Genomic DNA, 26,267 nt, shown 5'->3' with positions numbered 1-26,267 from the left:
TATTTCCTTCACAACCCATGGCTAATGCTCACTCTGCTAATGAACTAATAGCTAGGCAAATTAAGCAATCTTATGGTAAGATTCACTTAAGAATGTAGATCATAAATATTTAGATAACCTTGACATGGAATCATTGAATTAGTGTCAATAGAAAAAAAGAGGATTACATCTACTTCAGCATAAAGACATAGAATCATTTAGGTTGGAAAAGACCCTTAAGATCTTCTAGTCCAACTGTAAACCTAACACTACCAATTCTACCACTAAAACATGTCCCTAAGCACCATATATACAATGGTAGACACATGGTATGGAAGTGACCAGAACTGCCGGAGAAAGGTGAAGAAAGGCCACATCATTAGGCTGTTCTCCATACTGCTCTACTGATGGCATAACCTCACCAACACCCTTATAAAGACTTGTGGGATGAGACCATGTCCCTCTACCATGGAATTTCTGCCTCTCTAGTGTAGCTGGTTTAAAAAAAATAACAAAAGAGATTTTTTGCACAAGGCAGATAAGATAGTGCCCTCCAGGCTCTTGCCAGTTGATTAGCAAGTGGCTCATCATTTAATGCAAAGAGAAAAGAAATAAGAAAGATTAATTTTAGACAACAAATGTTTCCTTTCTCACATTATTTGATGTTTCTTAAAGCGGGAGTGGTGTTGGGAGAAGTCTAAGATTCCCATTATAACTTTTTATTCCCACCTAAAGACCTCATAATTTGAAAAAAGATGGCTTATGCTTCCCAGGCAGTCTATGAAAAAGCAATTCAGAGGAAACACCTTTCCATTTTAATCATAGAATCATTTAGGTTGGAAGATGCCCTCAAGATCATCAAGTTCAAACATTACCTACCTCTGGCATTGTTGCCCTCAGGAACATACAGCCTCCCAGTTCTCAAGACCTGTGAGTGTGATCTTGAGCTATGAACTTAAACCTCCTATGAAGTAGTTTATTCCAGTGCCCCTATTATTTCTGTTTCATTTCTCTACTTTCTGGCCTCTCCCTTCTATGAATGAGTATCTGTAGCCCTTTATTCCTGCATGATTTAATGAACTAGATACAAAAGGCGAATATAATGGCTCCCACTGCACTTGTGTAAAGAATGATGAGAATAGAAAACTTCACAACAGATGTTGCTACTCTTCGCAGCATTACTGAGTTCCAAACAATCTACTTTCCATTCATGAAGAAAAATACAAATGCAGAATCTGACAGTTGAGAAGGAGAAGCAAAAGGGTTCTGTGAGTGAATCAGTTTGTTATGTATGGGCATTGGTATTGCTAGTGCCAGGGGGTGTTTACACACCTCTCAGTTTTGGTGTAATAACTGAGGTCCCTTTCAACAATGTGTGTGTCCACAGCAGGTGTGGCTGCTAGCTACCCGGCTCTCAAGGACAAGTTTCTCTTGTATGCTGCTTGTAGCAGCCATACTTAAATTTGCAGAATGAATTGTACAACAGTTTCTTGGCTAAGAAGGAGAATCAATAGTCACAGCTGTCTGGGCTAAAAAAATCTTAATGACTTCAGAATGTTGCTCTTCCTGTGGTTTTGTTCTATTTTTGGTCTTCTTTATGATCTTATCGAATACTGATGAGACAAAACATAGTTTAGTTCCAGGCAATACATTTTTTAGTCATTTTTGGAATCCCTCGCTATCTGACCCGCAGTACTTTGGACACTGCTTCAGGCAGCCTAGGCTGATGGTTTTCATTCTGCTGTTATTTCGGTGCATGGAGGGAGAAGATAAAAGGAGATTGGTAACAGAGAACACCTGAGACAATCAGGTTTTCAAGCTTTGGTCTAAGTTTTCCTCTGCTAGTAGATCTTATCTTATTTTTCAATATCTAAATTATTTTTGTAAAATATGAGATGAGATGTACCCAAGGGACTATCAACAGTAGATAGATCCTCAACTGAGGAAGTTGCTGTGTCTTCAAGCCAAAAGAGCTTTAGAGGCTTGAGCTATGTGTGACTAGCTTGTTGCGAGGTATAATATACACATATACACAATTGAGGTTAACCGTCGTACAAGATCTGGACCATGTTTCTACCTGCAGTGTTGACTATAGAAATCTTATGCAACTAAGCTAACTTTGATTGTAACAAGATCTATAAGCAAACTAGTAGTTCGAAAACTAGGCCACTTAGATAAATCCCTTAATGGATTTCCGTGAGTACAGTAGCCTTAATAGTTGATAAAATTACTGAAGGGTAAATCGAGCCACCTGCAATGTCTATATAAACTATTTCTCCTGAGGTGGGTGCCTGAAATAGAACCAAGTGCCTCTACAAACCACAAGGCCGATAAAATCTCTGTCATATATCTGCATGACTCCTCCCTAAGTCTACATGTTTCAAAAGAGGATTTCAAATGACTGTGGTGCACAAAGCTCTCCTCAGCAGCATCGCTCATTCCATGTGCAATTATTTATTCATGTATGCGTGGTTTCCCCAGTATACCTCCCTTAGATCATTTCAGTTATCAATTCTGCAAATCAATAAAACACATCTGGTAAGTAAAATTGGGATGGTATCATACTGTGATAGCTTTCGTAATACTTCCTACATTCATTATTAATGGTTCATTATGGATTTAATAATTTAAAGTTATCTCTGATAATTTTAACAGTCCCCAGTCTGTTATGGATTTTATTATTATTATTATTATTATGTTATTTGGTATAACTTTGTGTTCTAGGACCAATATCCTTCATATATTCTCAAAGCTTCAAGGACTAATCAAAATACAGTAAAGCTCAGGGAAAATGAATGTATAAATGTTACTTAATATAAAGAAAAGGTAAATTGTATATGAACCTCACTTTTTTTTCTTTTTTTTCTTTCTTTGAAGCCTTCTACTTTTTCCAATATCAGTAATTCACTTCTCTCATATTCACTTTATGGATATAAAGAGTGTATCGCTTCTGGGACCTGAATAAAGATGAGGTTGAGAATTCTACCATTTGAATCAAAAAGTGAATATCCACGAGCTCTTGTAGCTACAGATAGTGGCAGTCTGAGCAGGACACGGTTGGATATTCAATGGCAGTATCAACCTACCACTGTAAAGATAGAAAGTTAATTCTTAGATGAGTTGAGCAACAAAATCTGTGGTGATAAGTGACTTAAAAACAAACTGTTTTGTTTATGGTGTATTAAGTCCTTTTGTATACTGAGGGACAGAAAATCCAGTATTACAACATTAAAAAAAAAAAGGAGGGGGACGACAGTTATTCTGCATAACTTTCATAACTTTCTAGTGGAACTATTTCAAACTAGTTGTTCCTGAAAAGTATTTTGTTCCCAAATCTCCAGATAGCAGAGACAACAAGAAAGGCTGGATATCACTGTATAATAAACATACAAGTTAACCTAATTCGGATCAGAAAGACCTCGGTGACATAAAACTTTAATCTCTATGATTTGTTATATTTCTTTTATCTCCATGTTCTTCATGATTTCTTTCTTGGTAAAAACTTCCAGGGCAAACATGCTGTGCATTGTAAGTAATGTATGGAACTGCATATATACTCTCTAATGAGAGATTTTTATCAGGAATAACACATTTGATTTCAAGCTAATATTTAGTTTAGTTTACAAGATGAGAGAATGGATGAAGCAGCGTAGAACTGAGTTCCAAGTTTGGTGCCACTTGAGGACTTGGTGAGGGTCCATCTGGCACCAGTAACATGGGAGAAGAACTGCTGAAAGTAAGAGTATGCAGGACTGGAGGAAAGCTAGATCTGGAGAATCCCAGAGTTGACAGGTTGGTAGGTAGGCAGATTTTCTGTCTTCAAAAGGGAGAATGATAAATTTGTTAAACTCTGTGTATCAAAGAGCATCCCTGAGAAGTTCAAAAATAGATTTTATTCTGCTTTTGAAGCTCAAACTTTTTATTTTCTTTTTTTTTTTTTTTTTTTAATTGGACATTTTAAGGTCAGTAACATTTCTACTAAAATAACTGAAGTCTTTTTGAGGAAAAAGTCCTTCAGCTTTCCGAGCAGGAACTCCTTGGAGGCAATGGAACCATTTGTTCTATAAAACTCAGTTTGGCTGAGGGTTCTTCTAGGAAAACTCCAGTGAACTGGAGTAGGAAAGATCCATCAGTAGGAGAGGTCTTTTTTAGAATGTCCTCAAACAAACTGTTAGGAGTACCTTTGTTTGGACACCATCATTTTGTGCACCTGCTCCAGAGAGAATGGACAAACATCACAATGTGAGATACTGAAAAGGAAGCAATAATCCCATTTTTGTACTGTGTGCATGTTTTCCCTTTAGAAAATGGACCAAAAAACTGCCTAATTGATTGTGGATCACAGAGCAGTTTTTTGGTGATTATGTATTTCCAACACTGTCTCAGATTAGGTGTTTTCCTACTGCTATGCAGAAATAAAAGCAGCTTTTAGAAAACTCCAAGATTAGGAGCAACTGTTGCAGTCCTTTAGTCTTGACTCCTGCATAGCACACACCACAGGATTCCCTGCAATTAATTGTTGCTTTGAGTCCAGTGGCTGCTGTGTAATTAGCGCTTTTTTCTTAGATAATATTTTAATTATTTTTGTTGTCCTTCTTTGAAGTGTGTCCGATTCTTCTATGTACTTCTACAGCTGCTATTCTAGAAACACACAGAATTCAGAGTGGTTTACCGAGTTGCCAGTACTGAGGAAACATGAGCTGTTTCTTCCTATTTGATACTTCCCTGCTTGTTGCATCTACGCATCACGTAAATCTACTCGGTGCTCCTATTTCACTACAAACTCACATTCTTCTCATCATGAGAATTTCCATTGTTTCCTAGGCCAGATAGGTTTCCTCTCCTGTAAGCATGGCCTACATTCTTTGTCACAGACCTCCAACTATATGTTTGAAATACTTTTGTGTGCATACTTACCAAAAGATCCAATACTTTGCTTCAGAGACCGGTCTTCTTTATTTTTTTCCGTTCCACTACTTTTTGTATCAGTAATTATCCCTCCAGGTATGCAGGTTGCCTCAATGGACACTGTATAAAACTGGGTATATAAGTACATACTGAGATCCACATGGTCTATCTTTGCTGCACGTAACTATTTATTAAATTTCGAGTTTGCCAGCACATGCCCAGACACTGTAAGACATTAGGTATTGCCTACTATTTGATTTCAACATATAAAATCAGGGAACTAAATGAACATGATTAATAATAAACCTATTATTACTCTTCAGTATTCAGAAGAGCCCCAAAGTGACCTTTCATATTAGCTTTGGGGAATGACCATGCTTAGTAAAAAGCCTCTTTATCATCATCTCTAAAGGTGTTTTTTATCGGGTTATGAGTCATCAAATGGGCAGCTGATATAATAACACAAACAGCTTGCTCAGGCTGGATCCATCATGTATAAGGGATTTGTCCCATCAAACTGTGTTGGTTCATGCATTTTGACAGACAATACTGAGCTAATTTAAATGCAATTTTTTAGTAAATAAGCACAAATTGTTGCCTTGCATTTTTGTTATTTGAATTTTAAGTTGAAAGATAACTTTCTTATCTCACCAAAGGATCTGTCAAGTTAAAACATACATGTGTTTTACAATGATAAATGTATGAGCTACAGTCTTTCGGCAAGAGGTTTTTTTGATGCTCATCGTCTTTTCAGTGGCGTCAGTTTAACAGAAAATCAGCATTTGTAGAAGGGACTTCCAAACACAGATGAATGTGAGAAGGATAACAGTTCTCTTTCTTAAAGAGTTAGTTTCATTTGTTTTGTAAGAAACATGAAAGTCATATCATGGAAAGATGATTTGGTATAGCTCAGGAAGTATTGTGTGTGATTTATACAAACATTTAAATTAAGAATAGTGAAGGTCATAAGCATTATATCTGCTTTATATACGTGTCATATTTGGTCTCTCAGACTCTGACATCTGATCTCAACCTTGGGGTAAATCAAAGTCTAAGAATGGCTACGAGCTGCTGTGAACTGGAGCAGCCTCAAGATCAGTCTTGTTATTTGGAGACTGTCAAAAATTAGAAGTCCTGTGCTCCCTGGGGGTCATTTAGCCTCCAGGCTACATCTCTTTCTGGATGCTGGAGTCAAAGTGGCTGGAGACGAGCTGAAGACTGTCCTATAATATCTATATTTTGTTCTTTCTCCCATATTGTTAGGTGTATCAGCTTTTATTATTCAAAATTATTTGCCTTTGACATATTGCATTCTGAAAGTATATTTATAGAAATGTTATTAAAGAAGTGAATCTTTCATTGCTGAAAGCATTCTGTGATGCTATTTCCCCCTAACAATATCATAGTAGAGTGTTGGAACAGACAGCTTTATAATAAGATGGAATGTAATTGATAATGCAGACTTACTTGATAGTGAAAAATGAGACTGTCACCAGCCTCATGGAAAATCATTTTGGTAGAACAACCTTGCATCTGAAAGAAAAGAAATAACCCAAACCAAACAACTAGTGTCTATTAAAATTAGGTCACACACTGTTTTCCTATTCCTTACTGGTTTAACACTTAGTTCTTGATTAGACCATCTTTGATCTCATTTGTCATTATCAAATCATTGGACGTACTAATGTTTCACTGAAAAAACAATAGACTGAAATAATAAAACAGACATTTCTTAGTGCACAATTCAGCCGGTCTTACTTGTTTGGAATAATACCTTATTCCATACCTGCTCCTAAGATTGTTTTTCTTGCATCTTTGCTCACTTGCACTCTGAAGGGTTTTGAATAAATATTTTCATATCTTCTTACTAATTAATAAAAACTTAGTTCGGTGAGAAAACTGTTATAACCATGCTCGAACACATGAAGGTTACTAAAAAACTAGAGGAGAGACATTACTTACAGTAATATACAAAGGCTTTTTACTCTGAGTAATGGTATAAATTCAAAGGGTGTACATTGAGGGTGAATAGATACAACACATGTAACAAAATAACCCAAACCTGAATTTATATTTCAAAAGTGGCGAAGAAAGTCCCCTGATATGCATGTTTCTGCACCATCAAAGTTAATGTATTACCCATCTATATCCATTTTAAGCTGGACCTGAGAAACAAATGAGGGATAAATATGCTCCAGAGGAACTTCCACATTAGCAAAACACATCTATGCACATTTCAAAATAGACCTGAGAAGCAGATGAAGAATAAATATGCTCTATAGAAATTCCTACATTAGCAAGCCTAAGTGGAGTACTAAGCCTCTCGCCTTGAAAAAGCCTCCGGGAGGACAGCGACGCGTCGCTGTCACCGGGTACTGGAAGGGCCATCGGCTTGTGCCGCGGGCGAGTGCAAGATCTGCTCAACATGGCTGCAAAGCTTAAGGAGGAGATTGAGATGCTGAGGGCCATCAGGGAGTGTGAAAAGGAGATGGGCTGGTGGAGTCACTCCCTGGTGTGCCGCTCAGAGAGGCTCCAGGGGGATACCCCCCAAAAGGTGATGAACCCCTTGCCCAGTCAGTGCTTGTGACAGTTGGGCCAGGAAGCACGATCTCTGCTATCTTCACGAGTTATAATATATTTCCCTATTTTATGCCATAATCCTTATATCCCTGCTCTTGCATAATAATTTTCTTCATAGAATCATAGAATAGTTTCGGTTGGAAGGGACCTTTAAAGGCCATCTAGTCCAACCCTCCCCACTCAGAGCCCCATCCAACCTGATCTTGAATGTTTCCAGGCATGAGGCATCTACCACCTCTCTAGGCAACCTATTCCAGCATTTCATCATATCTCACCTGGCATTCCGTGTACACAATATGGGAATTTTAATCCATCTGTACATTTTATCTAGTTGGACAGACTGTTTGATGTGGTAGATCATGGAACATTAGAAAATAATTTACCTGATGCTCTTTGCCTTAAAACTCTTAACAGAAAAGGAAGTGTTTCTAATGTTCTAATGTTTCTGCACTGCCCTACCTAGTGCATCTAGGTTTGAGAGAACCTGATCAGCTCTGGCTCAGCATAACCTAAACATGGGTAGATTGCTTTAAGTTTTGTGATATTACTGTGTATGTCTATGGTGTTATCTGCATAATTGTATTTGAAAGTGAGACTACTTGGTAGTACAATTCAGAGAAACATTTCAGAGGCATGTCAAATCTAGAAACAGAATAGGATAAGAACTTTTGAATCATATGGGTTTCTCCATCTCAGCTTATCCCAGTTAATGGAGAGCTCACTATAGGTACTTAGTCTTTGTAATACTAAAGGCTAGAGGAGAATTTTGCTATTAGCTCTTCTCAGTACCCCTTTAAACAGGAAACATCGCTTGTCAGCTGCACAGGCTCCTCAAATGTCTGGTGGTCAGTGAACAGCCCAGACCATTAAATATCCTCAGCAGGACCAATTCCTCTTAACCTACTTAGCAGTTGTGAAGGCATTTATTTTCTTCACTCTTCTCACCTATTCTTTTTAATTTTGTTTTTTATTGTAAGTGTTTAATTATCTCTGGTAGAATTACCACTTCTGTCACAAGCTTTCACATACTGACAACTGTACTCATATTCCTTGGATACAGCCTGAATGTATTCCTTGCATATATGTATATATTTATGTATAAATTGGGAAATTGGGAAGGGATAAAGCATTCTTTTTAAATGACTTTTTAAAATTTTACTATTAAAATAAATAAATGTTGTTCCCACAAATAAAATTCTGACAAAATCTAAGCAGTTTATACTTCCCCTGAAATAGAACAATGTTTCAGGTAGATTAAACCTTGACAAAAAGTTAAATCAAATTATATTCTCTATGCTCAATTTTCTTTGGGGAACCAAAGCTCACTGAAGTGTAAAAGTCTAATTAATTATGTAGTATGCTAATATATTTTAAATTAAAACCACTCATAGTTTAACTCTAACATGCCATGAATGAGTTTGCAATTGACTATGGCAAGAAGACTATGAGAGCTAAAATGCTAGAAAATAAGAAACGAATTGCCAATACTGGTTCTACTGTGAAGCAGAATACAATACAATAGTGGGGAACAATGGCCAGGCCGACTCAGATAGAAGGAACGTTTCTTATAACACTGAGGCGTGGTGAAGGAGTAAACAAGTTTATATTACTGTTTTCCCAGATACAAGCTCCCAGCTTCTGCACAAATACTCTTTAGAGACTTTCTGAGACAGAAATCACATCACTATCATCATATAAATAGCTATATTTAAACATATTATTACATGCTTCTTGTGTATCTACTCTTTGAACTCATTTAAGTTTTTGCATGCAAAGCACTTTGTGGCACAGCATAGATTTTGAATTGTAGAAGGTATTTCTTCTTAGAAACCTCATGCTTTATCAGTTTTTGCTATAAGAACTTGTTAATAGTCCTCACTTACATTCTTTTTTTTACAATTTATGATCTTTTCCAAGGTTGTGAATCCTGGGTTGCTCAGCCTCCCTTAATAGAGTAGCTGTTCCATATCTCCGATAGCACTAGTAATCTTTTCCTAGGTCTATTTTATCCCTTTTTGAGATATTAAAATTGCATGTAATAAAGGAGGTGTGAATATACCACATGTACAGTGCTATAATGCTGTTCGCTGCCCAGATACCAGTTCCTTTACTAGTTATTCCCAACAGCCTATATGTCTTTCATAGCTATTGTATGCCAAGTTGCTGTTTCATACCTCCATTGTAGACTCTTGCCTTTACATCCGGTTGTAAAGAGTTTTAGACCATTCTAAAATGGGCATACATAGGCAATAAGCGGCTTTTTGAACATACGCATATCTTACGTAGGTGTATCTTTACCTATTCCTTGATAGATCACTCCAGAATGTGAAACTTCCTGTATTTTTTTATGAAGGTGAGATCTGGTACATAGCTATGCCATGTGTAGGTGAATTCTAGGTGCAGACAATTCTCAATGCTACATCAGCTCTTTTCCTTATGTAACCCACTTTCCTGACTACATCACTGCTCTCTCACGTACTTAGTAAGGGCAAGGGACAGTAGAATTTTGATTTCTCACAGTCCGTGTCCTCTCTGTGTTTTTTCTTCAGCCTCAGCACCTGTTGGTTCACTTGTAGATAGCAGTGGTTAGAGACTGTGCTTTCACTCCAAACCTTCCCGGAGTCAAAAACCCAATCTGAACAGATGCTACAATACATTCTTGTGGCCATGGAAGTACTGGGAACAATCTGTCCTGTTTATAAATACTATGAGGCAAAATACAACATGCTTTTCTGTTATGCAGACAGATTTTGGGATACTGATCCAAGTAATCATGTGTAAACATCACTGTAGCTCTGTAATATTGAATCTGTCTGCAATGTGGTATCACATGTTTCCACCTCATAGAAAGACATCCAGAATCAAAGATTCATCCATAATAATAGCATGTGATAAAATATTCATCTCTATTCACCCATACTAATAGGAGATGAAGACTTTTCTTTAGATCTGATCTGGTAACTTTTGTTTGAGAGAGTATATATTGCAGTGTATCAAATTGAGCTCTCACATATACCAGAGATACACAAAAAATAGAAATATGGGACATCCTGCACAATCTGTAATGAACGTGCAACAAGGGTAGCAAGCAAAAGCCCATAATAAGAAACTAAAGCTCTATTTTTCAATATACTTTCATATCATAAATAGTTAAGCAGAACCTCAAAAGTGAAGGAGGCTTTAATGTGGACTCATAAATCAGATCCTTGCAGCTCATAGGGAAGCCTTGTAAAAACTGAATTGAGCCACAAAGCGGATAGGAACACATTACACAGTAAAAAGAAAAAAAAGGCAGTTTTGCTTTTTGTTTCCAATGGTGACATTTTGATAAGTTCACAATTTCATATCTGATAGGACAGCAAGATAAGAATCTGTAATTGTGTCCTAGATCTCTTAGTGGCATGAACTATAAAAGAAGCCAATATAGTGTCTTATCTGCAATGCTGATTTTCTAACGTGGAAAATCAGATTCCCAGACACAATGATGTTCTATTCTGATGCACAGCTCCAAGTGGCAGAACCTTGTTCCCGGCGGTGATGGTGTGCCCGCTATGATATCTTTATACGCTGGGAACTGCTGGCACCACCTATGATTTGGTATTCTTTACTAAGATAAAATGAGTTAAATATATGTTTCAGCAGTGGTAAGTGAAATAATAAGATAGTAATAGTAACTCTGACTGCGTGGTATTGTATTTTTGCAAATGCTTTAGAAAGCAAGCTGGTATTACCATCCCTACATTGGAGAAAAAGAGGCCCAGAGAAGTGTAAAAACTTCCCTAAAGCAGCCCAAGAGTACAACAGCAGTCTACGGTGTCTCAAAATACTGTTCTACCAACTTTCATAACAAGGCAGAAGGTGTCTGGGTTGATGCAGGGATAACAGACCAAATTCTATGAAGTGCTCAGTGACTTTGGGAGGGAACTGACCCATGCTTTCATGCCACACTCACAAAATTCAGTATCATCTCCTTTGAATAAGAGGAAGCCAAATGAAAAATGCGTCAGAAAAGGCAAAAGGTAAACATCTTGAGGAATCCAAAATGCAAAGTAGAGAGGAAGAGTGCTGCTATATATTTTAAGTATTGCTATTTATGAGAAGTGTATTGTTACAAAAATAGAATTATTAAATTAATATGGTTGTTTTTCTATGCATTATTATTATTTCTTATTATTTCTGCCTGTATCCAGTAAGAGCTTCTCACTTGCACAATCAGGGTTCAGTCCATACTCTCACTTCATCCAACTCCCATGGGAGCACTGCGTACAAAAGAGCTAAAAGATAACAGCAGTATATCACACTGTTTCAGAAGTACTTCTGCATCCATCACCTTCAGATCTCTTCTTTATGTGAAGAAGATACTGCTGTAAATTCTACTGCAAGAAAATACATGAAGATAGACAGAAATGCAATGAAAAACTCGTTCTGAACTACTGGAGAGCTAAACTTAAAAGTAATAGAGATCAAAAACTAACTGCATGAGGCTGTTTTTGATTTACTGAACGGTATGACTAGTTGCACAGCAAGCAATTAAGAATGATAACTGAAAGAAATTAGTTCAAGATAACAGTATTTACAATGGATATTTTTTCCTGCAATTTTTGAAAGTGGTGTGGTGGGGTTTTTGGTTTGTTCTGTTTTGCGGTTGGTTGGTATTTTTTCACACCACAGAGCTAAAACTATCAAGCAATCAATTTCTTGAACAACACAAATTACAAACATGGCTTTGCTAAAGCTAATATTTAAAATAGATCAGGAGGATGGCATTCCGATTAAAAAAAAATAAAAATATTAGAAAGTAAAATAAAAGCAGAAACAAACAAGAAGAGAAAAGAAAAGGTGCTTAAATTTTGAAATGAGAATTAGTGAAACATCTTCCACAAAAGCCTTCCTGTCCTGTGAGTTGAAATGCACTAAATGCCTCTGAATTCCTGGAAGCTTTCTTAGGGTAAAATGGTATTCACAGTCACAAGACTGTAGCAAAGCACATCTTAGTTGGAATAGCTGTGCCAAAATGATGTCCAACATGTAATGTATTGCAAAGTCTTTTCCAAAGAGAAAGACAGGACTAAATGTCCAGGACGATTTGGTCAAGAACTGACAAACAGCACCTTTCATGTAGGACCACACAGGACAACGTAAACTTGTTAAGGTCAATGGGGTATTTTCAGACCAACTTGGCCCTTCGTGCTACCTGCCAGAGATGTGTGGATCCCCTGGGAGTCACAAACTTAAAACCTAATGGGACAAGATTCTATACCTGAAGCTATATTATACTTTTCAGGGTTTTTTTCCTAATTTATGAGTGATCTGCCACAATATCAAAATACCCTTTTTGGGGTTTCTTGTGGCTTCTATAGGAAATCCTGCTCTGTTACTTCATGCACAAGCATTTGCTTTAACCGGTTTATTCAGCATTATCCACATCCAAACACTCTCAGAATGAAGTGATTTGCTGGCCTGAATGTTAATGTTGTATATACTTGAAGCAGAAAATCTGCATTTAGTTCAGCAGCATCAATATGTAGGTACTGAAGCAGAAGGTGGAAGCAGCATGCACACCCATGGAGAATAGAGTGCTTTTGCAAACAGTGTCACATTTTTTTGAAAAATACATCTGTTTTGCTCAATTGACACTCCATGATACTGCAATTATGAGCCATATGCGAGTGTGGTAATTTGGGAAGACAAATTAACATTTTAAAATCAAGACTTGGTGATGTTTATATCATTGTGCAACAGCTTCCATAAACATGGAAGAGGGTTCCCTTACTTCTAGGACTGTATCCATCCTAACTGCTATTAGATACATGAAAGGAACAGCACAGGGGATGTGCTGCAACACAAATCACCCAAAGGAGTCCTGGCAACTTCAGAGCTTGTGTTCACGGCACAGTTTCTGCTGGCTTTGAGCACGCTTCTGCTGCTGGTGAACCCACAGGTCAGGCACCAGCCTGACTTCTCCTAGACATTAAGGTACAGTCTTGGCCCCAGGTGTGTTAGTGTCAAGATTATGCCATTTGCTCCCCTCAGGGTACCTGCAGTCAATTCTTGTTGGACCTGACAAACGAAGTATTAAACATTTGAAGAAAATGGCATTAGAGTAGGTGGATATTAATAATGTAATAAATATTATGATCGGGATAAGGAACTGGGAATTGAGTTGGATATGAGTTGCCACTTTTGGTCATAGTTGCATCTAATCTGCATTACCTTGCCTTTTTTAAGTGAAAGCTGTACTGGAAACCAATGCTTTCAATGCATTTTAACACCTGACATAAGGCAAAGGTACAAGTCATCAGAATTCCAACTCAGGTCATATGTCCGGGCCTAGAAACGTGATTTTAGTTTCACATTACTTTTGTTTATCAGTTCACATCGTTTTTGTGATCGCATTTTGTTACTCTGTTAATACCAAAAGTCGTAGTATTTGGATGCTGGTGAAGAGCACTGGATACTGTTAAACCAATCATACCTTCCTTATGAAACACAGGACTACTCTTGACTCAGTCTCAGCTCATCCAGATAGTGACCAGAATGAAAACCCAGCCTTGGCTAACTGGGCTTACTAAAACATCGTAGCTGAGAGGGCTGTGAACTGAATCCTCAGGTCAGACACGCAGTCAGCAGGAAGCAAATACCTTCTAGCAAATATCGTTCTAACAAACCCAGTGATATTAAAATGCCTGCTTTAGTCACATGCTGATCTTCACATTAAGACATTTTCTTCATCATTCATTTAATTTGATAGGGCTAATTCCATACACATGTCATGAGTGTTAATCAAAACAAAAACCCCAACAACCCTGAACTATGTGTTTCATAATCAACCAGCAGAACTCTACTGTATGTGTTCATCTTGTCTAAATGCTAAACTAAACACAAAACTTCTGTTCTCTGACTTCCAGGAGCTAGGCTGAGCAGTGGGGGTTTCAATTAAAAACCACAGGAAAGGAAAGGAATATGTCAATAAAACCACAGACTTGTAAGTACTGCATACTAGTTTGCAAACAAACACAGCAAGCATTCTCCGAGTATGAGTCTATTACTGTAAATTTAGACTGAATGCACGATGTTGAAGGTGACTGTCCCAGCATGATCTTCCTTCATTTCTTGTATAGTGAAATGCTCTCTAGCTTTACGTTCAATAGCTTGATCTATTCAGTCTGCAATGAGACTATTACTAACAGAGGAAAATGCCATGAAGAGGAAAATGACTTGAGCCAAATTAGCAATGTTTTGTTCTATTTCAAAAGAAAATGAGAATTGTAAAGGAGCAAGGCGAAGGGGGAAAAAATGAGAAAGTGGCGAATTGATTCTAAGGCAATATCCTATGTGAGATTTTAAATGCAGAAATCACTTGAATAGAAATGTAAATGGCATGATTTGCATTATAAAGCTTTGTTAAATAATAACTGTCACCAGAAGAGATTATGCTGATAATTAATTAGATACAAACTGGGTACAGTCAGTTTTTAGAAGGTTGCATTAGGGATCACATATTTTATAGTGAAGAAAACTTGAGGAAGAATAGTGAAAGTGAAAAAAGTTTATAAACCATTTAGAATTCATAGCAAAACATATACTCTAATGAATTTTTTAAAAATACAGTGCACCCTATGGTGCTTTTATTGCTCTCACATTAAAAAGAGGAACCAGTAAGAGAAAAACAATGTAGTGTACCTAATTAGGTGAGCAAAATGTAGCCTAAATTTACAGAAGGTTAATAACTAGCATTAAACATATTGGCTTCACATTATGTTTGAACTGTTAATAAAGTGAACTCACTGACTGCTCAGGTATTACAATTATTTCTCAACTCATAAAGAAAGGAAAAGGGAAAACCTCGTAGTAGAAAAGGTGCAAAATATTCAACTAATTTTCTTACACTTCAGCAGTCATTTCTTCGTGCAGTCCTTTCCTAAACAGTATAAAAAGCCACAAAGGACAGAAAGGACATCAGCTTTGAAATTTGACGCAGAGGTTCTTTGACTACGTAGAGGCTGAGCCATTGATTTAATAGAGAGTTTCAAAGGTGCTCAGCACTGACCTAATTCTGCTGTTTTTAAGATCTCTTGGTATTTACCAATGTCTCCAAGAGGACTGGAGTCACGCAAAAGCTGAACGTTTTTAAAAGTCCAGGTTTTGTTCACAAAAACATAGAAGGTTATGGGTAAAACAGAATTATGTTCACCTCCTAGCTGAAAATTGAAGTGGGCACATGCTGTAATGATTTTTCACAAACTTAGTTTTTAAAATTGTGAACTATTCTGTCCAAATCAATGTGAAAGTCTTTACAGGATATCTGAAATGTCAACACACCACATCAATATAAACAGGCACCTGACAGTCACTGAAAATTAGAGCCCTGCAATGTATGTTTTAAGATTACACGGGCTCAGGAATGTGCTGCCACAATCCAAGGAGTAGTTGTTATTTTATGGCTGTGAAGCCGAACTATTTGAAGAAGTTATGCTGGTGATGCTGGGTTAAATCCTATTTAGTCTCATTCTAAAGATGTTTGGTGCCAGGAAAAGAGAGTCCAGGCTGTAAGAATGGTAAGCAGGATAGACATCAGAATATACACCTACGTCACTGGAAGAAAGAAAAGCGCACACTCTACCTACAGGCAGAGCTATTAATGTGTCTCAGTATGGATGCCACAGTGTGAGTTCTGATCTGATGCTGAAGTCTGCCCTTAGCTGACTTAGCTGAAAATAGCCAGATCATTTAGTTTAAGATGTCAAAGATAACCACATACAATGGTAACTGTATCGCTCTCCTGTGTCCTCGTAGTTAGAGGAAATTAATTTCTCCTAAATGAAGTAATGTAGTCATCTTTATTCAGAGGGAGCCTGGCAACACGAAAGGAGCTGCACAACCTTCATTATCTGCCCTCACTGGCCCTCCCCTGCACTCTACCCTGAGAACTCCCTCTCCACACACCTTCCCAACAAACTCTATCGCTGCTGCTACTTGCTTAGTTCGCAGCTTTTTCCACTGAGTAAGTATAAAAAGGCAGGTGAAGGTCTGGGCAAGGAGGTCAAGAAGAGATTGAAGGGGAAGCCAGCAGAGATAAAGGAAAAAGGAAGAGGAAATGGGATGTTCAACATAAATGGGTGGTGTTCTGAGGAATACATTAGTCTAATAGAGGCATGGGCAGTTCATAAAGCCTGCTGCAGATTGGGAATTGTGATTCGGCTATAGTTTAATGAGTATTTTATAGAGCATGGAGGCTTATATTCTTTCATTGTGTTTCTGGTTTCTACATGCAGTAAAGGTTTCTGACATCATATATCAATGTGAAATCTTATCGTTATATACAGAGATGTATTAGAATATAGGTTCCCAGTTTCAGATTGTGTCCTTTATTTCCAGCTCTGAACTCATCACTCAGTAGGGTCTGCTGTTGGCATATTCCCTGGTGGAGATGCGTGCTGGATGACGCTAGACTACAGGGAAGCTTTTGGAATCCTTATTTAGCTTTGTTTGTTGTAGTTTTGGACAGGCAGATGTTTAACTGCTGTAATTCTCAAGGACGCAAAACGATAAGAGTTTTCCCTGTCTTTTATTAAACTCAGTGTAAAATCTCCCATTGACTTGAGAGTTGAATTAGACCTTTTGAAATAATATGCAAAAATAACAATTTCCACTTTTTGTCATCCACTTTCTGTCTTAATTGACAACTGATCCTAGAAGGCATTGAGTGTTCTGTGTAATTATTGCGTGTAATCAGGTTCCACTGGCCGCCAAGCTCCTCCAAGAACTTTCCTTCTCCTTGCAAGATTAAATCCTCGATTTACCTATTTCTCATCCTGAAAAAGAATAAACTAAATATTAATAATGGACAATTAGAACAAGAAACAGGAAAGGAAGCATAAAACAGAGGATTTGTACACAATGACAGGTAGATTAATTGGTAGTAATCAGCAAGATATATGAGAGATACAAAAATCCCATGTCATATTCTGATCTTCACGTACAAAGTGTAACATCACTCATTTGCTTTGCAGAGGCAAAAGCCCCCTATTTAAGAGCCATGAATATAACCCTGCAGAAGATGATTGTAAAAGGTCATGCTGAGTGAAGAATACAATGTCAACTAATTATTTTTAATTTGTTCAGCTCACTTTTATGGATGCATTTCACTGTGATTATTGGACTGATTTTTGGATGGCAGTTATGATGAGAGAATTATGACTAATATGTACCTCTTATGAATCTAAAGCACAAAATATTTTAATATATACTCTGCTTTTGTAATGGGAAAGATACTTTGAACATCCAAGAATTTGGATACAATGCGTCTTACAGTTCAGAGAACTTACCTTGTGCTGAGTTATCTAATTGCATATATATTACATAGCTGTATACTTTTAGGTAATTGCAGTTCTTTCCTTTTCCTTCTTAGTTTATTTTTATTCCTTTGCTTCCTTTCTTATTCTCGAGGGATCTTACAGCTATATACATGAATGTGTGAAATAGAGCAGCAGATTCCAGAAGGACTATGAACACATCTTCAGTATGTGAATTGGCTGGCTGGCTGAAACTCTGTGGTGTACATCACTCCAAATAGTGCTGAATTTTACTCGTTTCACAGTTCCAGTTATATTTTGTGATATTACAATGGGTGTCCTTTGCCTCTCTCTTGCAGAACAATGAAGGCAACTGTCATCAGGGTCCAGTCAGAAGTGCAATTGCCCTTTCATTTATCAGACATTGCTTCTACTACTCCTGATCTTCCAAGACACCATTCTGAAGTCCAGGTATGGGCTGTCAAAATGAGTCTTCTCAGACACACCATGAAGGCAATCCCAAAGACTTGCTCAACATATAAATCTCAGGTTAGAAATCCAGAGCAAACCAGACTTCTGTGGAGAAGTTGTTCTTTAAAATGGAGTCTCCTATTGCTGCTTTTTTAAGCTAAATCTCTTAAAACTAAAATCTGTTCCCGCTGAATTCAGAATGGGTAAATTACTCAACTATTTTTTTTTCTGTAGAATTTCCATATCCTTTTTCCTGAGTGCAATTACAGTGATGATCAATCAATGCAGCACTATGGATAAGCAAATACATAAGTCATATGAACATACCTGGCCAGAACTAAGGATTTCTTTTTCTCTCATTCTTTATAAATGAAACAGAGATTGTATGTTCTTAAGCCTTCTTGCTCTTCCTTATTTCACAAATTAAACACTTAATTTAAGTAATATCAAAATGACAGAGTAAGTTTTGAAAACTTCCATTTTATATTTTTGGGTGAAACTATTCTGCGAATACTTTCTCCTTTCTTTCTAAATACCATTTACCACTACTTGGTAAAGCTGAGCCAACTGTATAACTTAGTGCTGTGTTGCTTTTTAAAGGAGGTAAAATGCTCTGAAGATATACAATGTAACATTAGATCTCATTGTTATTTCTTTGTTTTGATTTCAGGTCATTTCCCATTGGCTTCCACTGACTTTGAATAGGACTTCAGCTTTTTCTGGCTGTAATCATTCTGCAAAAGAGTAAGTGACAAGAATAAGCAGTGATTGACAGTCTGCACAGGCATTCCTGGGACTGCCGACAAATAAGTAATAATAATTAGGCCATTTTTTTGGATGTGCATAAGACCCACATAACCCTCTCTCTTCTCTGAGAAGCATATATCTTCTAGATTTAATCCTAAATTGGAGTGCATATTAATTGTACTGGTTAGTAGCAAGAAACCTTTTTTCCAGGCACATTAAATCTATATCTGGTATGTACTTTACTGATGGTTAAGGAGACCTGTTGTGATTATATAATCTCATTCTGAGGTCGGTCAAAACTGTTCTGGACATACTGCTTTAACTATCTACCAAAAAACAAACAAACAAACAAAAAAAACATATATAGTCTTTGTATTTACAGAAAGGTACAGACTTTTTCTACAGTCAACAGAGCAAAATCTCTGCTATAGATAACTTTCAATATTCGTTACTACACCTGGGTTTGGGCAACTTAGCAGGAGCTCTGTATTACGGTAAGCCATTTTAATATACCTTTTGAATCCATCTTGTTCATGTTATGGGAAAGCTGGAAAAGCTGCCGTGCCAGTTCTCTCCAGAAATAGTCTGTGAGTTCGAGTGAAAGAGCATTGCAAATGTGCTGAAAGCACAAGTGAGAAAACAGATGATGTCCAAAACCTAGACCACAGACCTTAGAGCTCCGATCATATTAATAGCCTTATATTCCACTTTAAATTCCAAGGTAAAATCAAGAAAACAAAAGTATTGTATACATTTACATTTTAAATTGTGTAATCATGTTATTATCTGAAACTAATACCATGCTGTTAAAATTTAGATAAAGTGTCCTGCAATGCATACAAAATGTTCATTTGTTGAAGGCCATTAAGTTAATTTCCTGGGAACAAGATTAAATGCAAAGCATTTACATAATCATTAGTTGTGAGGTGTAGAATAGATAATTAAATATTCCATCACATTAATTTATATTTAATTAACTGTGCTTCCATGATCCTTCTGCCTGAATATTAATATTGTGTAAATAAACAATTAGGATGCATGCTCACTTTGCAAAAGCTTTATTGTAAAAAATGTGATCAAATAAATTCCATGAAATCTACTTAAATTAATAAACACTTAAACATTTTGCAAAGCAGAGTTTTCGATCTGGAAGGTTTTGCCAAATAGCTCCAAGCACTTTGATTTTGAACACTTTAATTCTTCAAATGCTCAACATGTTGGAGTTGTCATAAACTTTTAATAGTAATATTTCCTATTATACATTTCACAACCTCTCATTTAAATTGGTTAACATACATAAAAGCTAGTAGACCATGCAGAATGAACTTTGCATTAAGTTTGGAAAAGGCAGTAAAACGATAGAAAATTAATGAACATTATATTTTCTAGTAGAGAAATACAGGTTCAGAGCTCCTGTTTTCATATTAAGGGGATATATTTTAAGCACTTGGGCCATACCTTACAACACCAGAAAACACCCTTTTTTTTTGTTTCCTTTGAAAAAACTTGTTCTCACCGGGAGGGCTTTCAGCTGTGTACATAGATGAGCAACATATAAAAGGCTGAACTGAAATTCAGAGCATGTTTTGTTTCATGTAAATTTAAGTTATGCATTGCTATTGGCCTATAAAGACTCAGCTGGTACCATCTTCTGTTTCTAGTAGGAATACCTCTAGGAATTACCTGTACCCTAATATAGCACTTATAGATGTATACAGTGGTATTTTGACAAATGGAAAAGTATCATAGCATAAGGAGAGGGAGAAGATACCTGTGGAAACCTATGTGACTGAAAGGGAACATGCCAACAAAGGACATTGCCCCACAGGCTCTGGAAATTTGGGGGACAGTGTGTATTACAGGAATTCCTCTGCAGACCTGTGATTTTCTGTGGACTGTGCTATGAAGGATGGAGAAGAGTCTTGTTAGCAGTTTTACTTTTGTAACTGATTTGTAACTGAAAAATCTAAGTTTTCATTAGTTTTGATTTGCAGGGTACTGTGACATCTGAAAGTCCAGTTGCAGTGAGTGCAAGTTGAGAAGGTGTTATACTTCTAAATACAGATCTAGCCAGAAGGTATCTGCAGGATTCTTCAAAACAAGGAAGTGGTTTGGTGCAGGTTTTCTCCTTTGTGAGATTACAAAATCTCACACTCAATATATATGAAAACATATAGTCATAAACATCAATAGATAAGTAACTTTGACCTAGACTCCTCCCTTCATTCCTCTCTTGCTCCCCATGGAACATGAATACATTCCAAGTATCTTTAAATAGATGTGTTCAGCTTATTGGTAAATTGTGGCTACATGAAAGGAAGTCTGATGAATGGCAGCTAATCATACACAGAAACAGTCTACTGGTAATGCAAAATGACTGTCGGTGAAACGTGGACTAAATGAACTCATATTAAAAACAACTGCGAGATAGTAATATAATTATGTTACTGTCATTGCATTTAATTAGAGATCTGAAGTTTTCTAGAAGTTTTCTAGCAAGTTTTCATGCAAAACCTGCTCCATGAAAACGAAGATCTTCTCTGAAACACAAACAATGAAAAATGAAGATGTAGCTTCATATAATTCTTAAACAGATCTTCCTTACAGAGATGATCTTTTCTCCCACAACTAACCATGCCTTCCTGCCTCTACTTTTGAAACAGACCTAATAATTATGTAACTATAGGATACATATGACCTTTCGAGGTCCCTTCCAATCCCTAACATTCTGTGATTCTGTGATCTTGCGTGGACACACAAAAATGTCTGAACCAAGTCATTGCCAACCATGTAGTTGCTAGAAGTGACCCCAGGGGTAAGGTAGGATGGATGGTTGGGAGTGGAAGAAGAACAAAACCACTTCTTCAGCCAGCTGCCTGCATTAGAACAGTTCCAACGCGCTGTGAAACCACATCCCAATCTTAATTTCTTTTTCTGTCTCTGTGAGATGGGAATTCCATGTTTTCTTCTTCAAGGTTCACTTCTAAAACAGGGAGGTAATCCTGTTTATTCAGTAAATAAAACGTGCTACCTCTGCTTTGAAGGCAGTGGTTTTCCAAGTAAGTGCAAATGATACCTAAATATTCTGTCTTTCGGATTTTCATTAGTAGCTTTTAGGTTTGTGATTACAATTGTGTAAGATGCAGATGGCACTATTTTTCTTCCCAGATTAATTTTAGAAGCTATTTGTGTTGGACTATTACTCAGAATAAAAGCTGGAATTTATGATAAAAAATTGTAATATACAGAAGTGGACTGCATAGTACAAGACAGTAAATTACATCAGTTATGAAAACTGGTAATGTAGTAAAATGATGTTTTCTCTATGTCAGGAGAAAGGCAGAAGAAACACATAGTGAATCGTCAAGGCTGAGTGTTGCCTCTTGAGGCTTTAAACAGTGTACTCCCTGAAAATATTGAGTTGACGTGATTCATGGATGTTAGACAATCTTCTTCCTTTTTGCGGTAGCACGAATAGAGTCATGAAGGTCAGGAGAAAAAGGAATAAAGAATATCTCCACATAAATTGGAAGAAGGCAACAGGCATAGAACAGGCGAAGGCTGTGATAGAAATGGAGAGCATCAATTAGTAAAGGCACACCATGACATGCATACTGCTGGCTAGTAGGAATAAAAGTTAGGAAATGGGAGAAACTGGTTAAAACAAAGAAGGAGAAGGGTGTTTTTCTAACCACCCATAAAAATAAATGCAAATAAAGTGTAATCATTAGAAAGAATTGCTATATAAAACCAGAAAAATAGAAAAGCAAATAAAAGTTAGGCTCAAAGATGATGTGAAGGGGCACTAGCAGTTAATGTCTGACATTCTTGACTAGTGTGAGGGAACTAATAGGGGAAAGGGACCTGGGGGTCCTGGGGACAGCAGGATGACCATGAGCCAGCACTGTCCCCTGTGGCCAGGAAGGCCAATGGTACCTGGGATGGGTTAGAAGGGGGTGGTCAGTAGGTCAGAGAGGTTGTCCTGACCCTCTACTCTGCCCTGGTGAGACCACACCTGGAATATTGTGTCCAGTTGTGGCCCCTCAGTTCCAGCAGGACAGGGAACTGCTGGAGAGAGTCCAGCGCAGGGCAACAAAGATGCTGAAGGGAGTGAAGCATCTCCCGTGTGAGGAAAGGCTGAGGGAGCTGGGGCTCTTGAGCTTGGAGAAGAGGAGACTGAGGGGTGACCTCATTAATGTTGACAGATATCTAAAGGGTGAGTGTCAGGAGGATGGAGCCAGGCTTTTCTCAGTGACAACCAATGATAGGACAAGGGGTAATGGGTTCAAACTGGAACACAAGAGGTTCCACTTAAATTTGAGAAGAAACTTCTTCCCAGTGAGGGTGCCAGATACTGGCCCAGGCTGCCCAGGGACGTTGTGGAGTCTCCTCTGCAGACATTCCAACCCGCCTGGACACCTTCCTGTGTAACCTCATCTGGGTGTTCTTGCTCCATGGGGGGATTGCACTGGATGAGCTTTCCAGGTCCCTTCCAACACCCGACATTCTGGGATTCTGTGATACAATTTAGTATGTCTTTCAAACTTAAGACTAAATGTTACTACTTCTGAAATGTACCATATTCTTGGGATGGAGTGATGCTCTGAATCTTGTAATGCAATTATCTTGAGACAAGATGATCCTGTGGTAAGATTATCCCCTAAAAAGATTATGTTCTGACACAGTCATCCTCTGATAAGATTATCTGTAGAGATGGTGTTGATAATTAGGTAGAGATGCGGAAGACTGATCTAGAAAATGTAACAAGAGTGCAAACTAGACTGAGCACTTAGTTGAACCTCAGCTCTGTGTGAAAGTATGGAGCACCTTAGATTGGTTTTATCCATCTGAGGCTTCAGACTGACTTTCAGATGGGAGTTGGTGGGGAAAAAGCACGAGCAATTTTTTTGCAAATCTTAGAACTGGACATCTCTATTTTAATTGGTTTCTTAGAGGTGGGAAAAGACCAATGATGTCAACTTCCTTTTGTATGTTTGCTTGGCAAATAGATTGCCTCTTGGTACTACATGAAGGATACTAAAATGAGGATCCTGTATTAGGATACAGTGTCTAAGGAGAAAATGATTTTACAGTTTCCAAGGAATATAAATATTAATACATACTGGTTTATCATCAGTTCTTGAAGCCTCTGCAAGGTTGAAATAAATAGTGTTATTGCTGCCAAGAAGCTGAAAGCTTTAGATGAAAGTTAATGTGTTGGAGATTGTCCAAGTATGAAATGATCAAAGGGACATAGGTCTGGGGGTTTTAGCTATGCTGATGAGTTGAAGAATAAGAAGTTACAAAGCCAAACTTTGAGCTGACCTTAAATATTCACAGGCAACACTTGTGTAAACAAACGCCATATTTTTCATTATAATTAAATGCATTTTTGAGTTTGTTGGGTTTTTTTGGTTTTTTTTTTTTTTTCAATTAACCTAAGTGTGGATATTGCACTTGAAGGTTTGAAAGGGCTGTAGAATGGAATATGGTTTTGATTCCATCTATCAAAGCCACCCAAAATCAGCAGTTAGTCGCTCCAATTTGTAATCTGTTGCTTGTACTATGCACATAGAAAACTCCTCCTTTACAGAAAGAATCTTCCACTCATATTGGCAAATTTTGGAGTGCCAAATCAATGGGAAATTAAGAAATCAGTCTTTGAGTTAAAGAGTTACGAAGGATATCGTAATGTGTAGGGAGTGGAGGGTTTGTTTTTACCCTTTCTTTCTATATCAAACCATAAACACAGATCATCTTGGTCAGCTAGCTTTGGAACAGCCAAGAGAAAGGCTTAGAGATACCCTTGAGCAATGGCATATCAGTGCCTGCTAAATCACAGAGCCGGCATAGACGTGACAGATTTTCTTTCACCCTACGGTCTTCTCAAAAGAAGTCTGTGGTTTAAAGAACAAAAAGCATGAAACAGTCTTGAAACAAGTCCAGTGGGTAAACCTGCTAGCTAGGATTGACCTACAGCTTTTGCACAGACAAGAGCACAAGACTTCCAGTAATTCTGTTTACAGTATTCTTACTCTGCCATCCTTCATGTTTCATTACCTTCCTTATTTAAATTAAATAATGATAAAAAATGAAATAATTTAAGTGATCTATAGACATTAAATATTTCTCAATCACTCGGCCTTCTCTGAAAAAGACTCAGAAAATCATCACAATAAGAACGTATTCCCCTTTTGTTCCAAGAAGAGCTTATGTCTCTGCATTAATTTATTTTCTTCTATTCCACAGGTAATTAATAGAAGATACTGGGAAATACTTAACTTTACTTCAACCTATTTGAAGTTTATTACCCCTGTGACTCATACATCGCAACCCCAAAAATGGGTAAATTGTAAAATCTACAATACTAAATCTTCACTTCAAGGACTACTACTCCCAAATCTCCTAGCAGTACATTTTTAGACTGCCCTTTCTAATAACTTAGTTTCCCACTGAGTAAAAAGCTTTTAGTATGTTGAAAATGGAGCAGTGTTATTCTTAGCTATTTGATTCTTAAACTTCCAGTTCTGCTATGGTTCAAGGGGCAGCTCCTTTGCACACTCATTCAGTAAAGCATTTTTATGGCATTCATATAAAACATTTATTTGTGACATGTAGTAATTTCATCAACTTTTCCTTCAGTTGATGTGATTAAAATATATTTGACTATATCTGAATTTCTGTATGTCTTAAACATCAGACAAGACATTTTGAAAATGGCGTGGAATTCAGAAAGCTCAAACGCTCTGCAATGGCTAAGTTACATTCGAATTCCAAAGCAGACAGAAGATTAGCCCGTATATGGCACACTTTTCATCAGTTCATAGATTTTAAAGCCTGAAGTGACAATGGCGATTATTAGTTTGATCTCAAATCAATACTTCCTACATGGCATATACAAATTCCCCAGTTCAATGAGGAAAATGTATCTGTTAGAAAGCTGCCTAATTCTGGTTTTCAAATGAAACAAATCCTTAGAAGTTCTAAATAGATACTCAACAGAACACAGAGAATATATGTGAGGTCTATTATAAGAAAAGTCTAGGTTTACAACTTAAGTTTTCAAGTGCTAATTTTAATGTCAGTACTTCACTACTGTCCATAGACACCTAGCTAGTCCCCACAAACATATAGCATGTGAGCAAATGACGCATATATATTCTATATATTCAAATTTGATGGTACTTCTTACTCCATAATGCATTCACTCCAAATCGTATGTGTAGCCATGCTGGCTTTTCTTTTCCCAGTCACGTCTTTCATTTGACTTGCGAAAGCCTCCCGGAG

The 26,267-nt window shown here is 37.3% G+C and overlaps 1 long non-coding RNA gene across 1 annotated transcript in view; it reads left to right on the top strand.

Moving 5' to 3' along the window:
* Positions 1-26,267, top strand: part of LOC110362292 (uncharacterized) — a 122,443-nt gene that overhangs the window by 29,501 nt on the left and 66,675 nt on the right. Inside the window, exons 3-4 of the long non-coding RNA XR_002419526.2 lie at positions 18,122-18,233; positions 18,904-18,977. This is a non-coding gene — a long non-coding RNA (uncharacterized LOC110362292). The remainder of the gene's footprint in view (positions 1-18,121; positions 18,234-18,903; positions 18,978-26,267) is intronic.

This window comes from Columba livia, chromosome 13 (genome assembly GCF_036013475.1).
Source record: "Columba livia isolate bColLiv1 breed racing homer chromosome 13, bColLiv1.pat.W.v2, whole genome shotgun sequence".
Classification (NCBI taxonomy): Eukaryota; Metazoa; Chordata; class Aves; order Columbiformes; family Columbidae; genus Columba; species Columba livia.
This window is presented reverse-complemented; position numbering and strand designations above follow the sequence as displayed.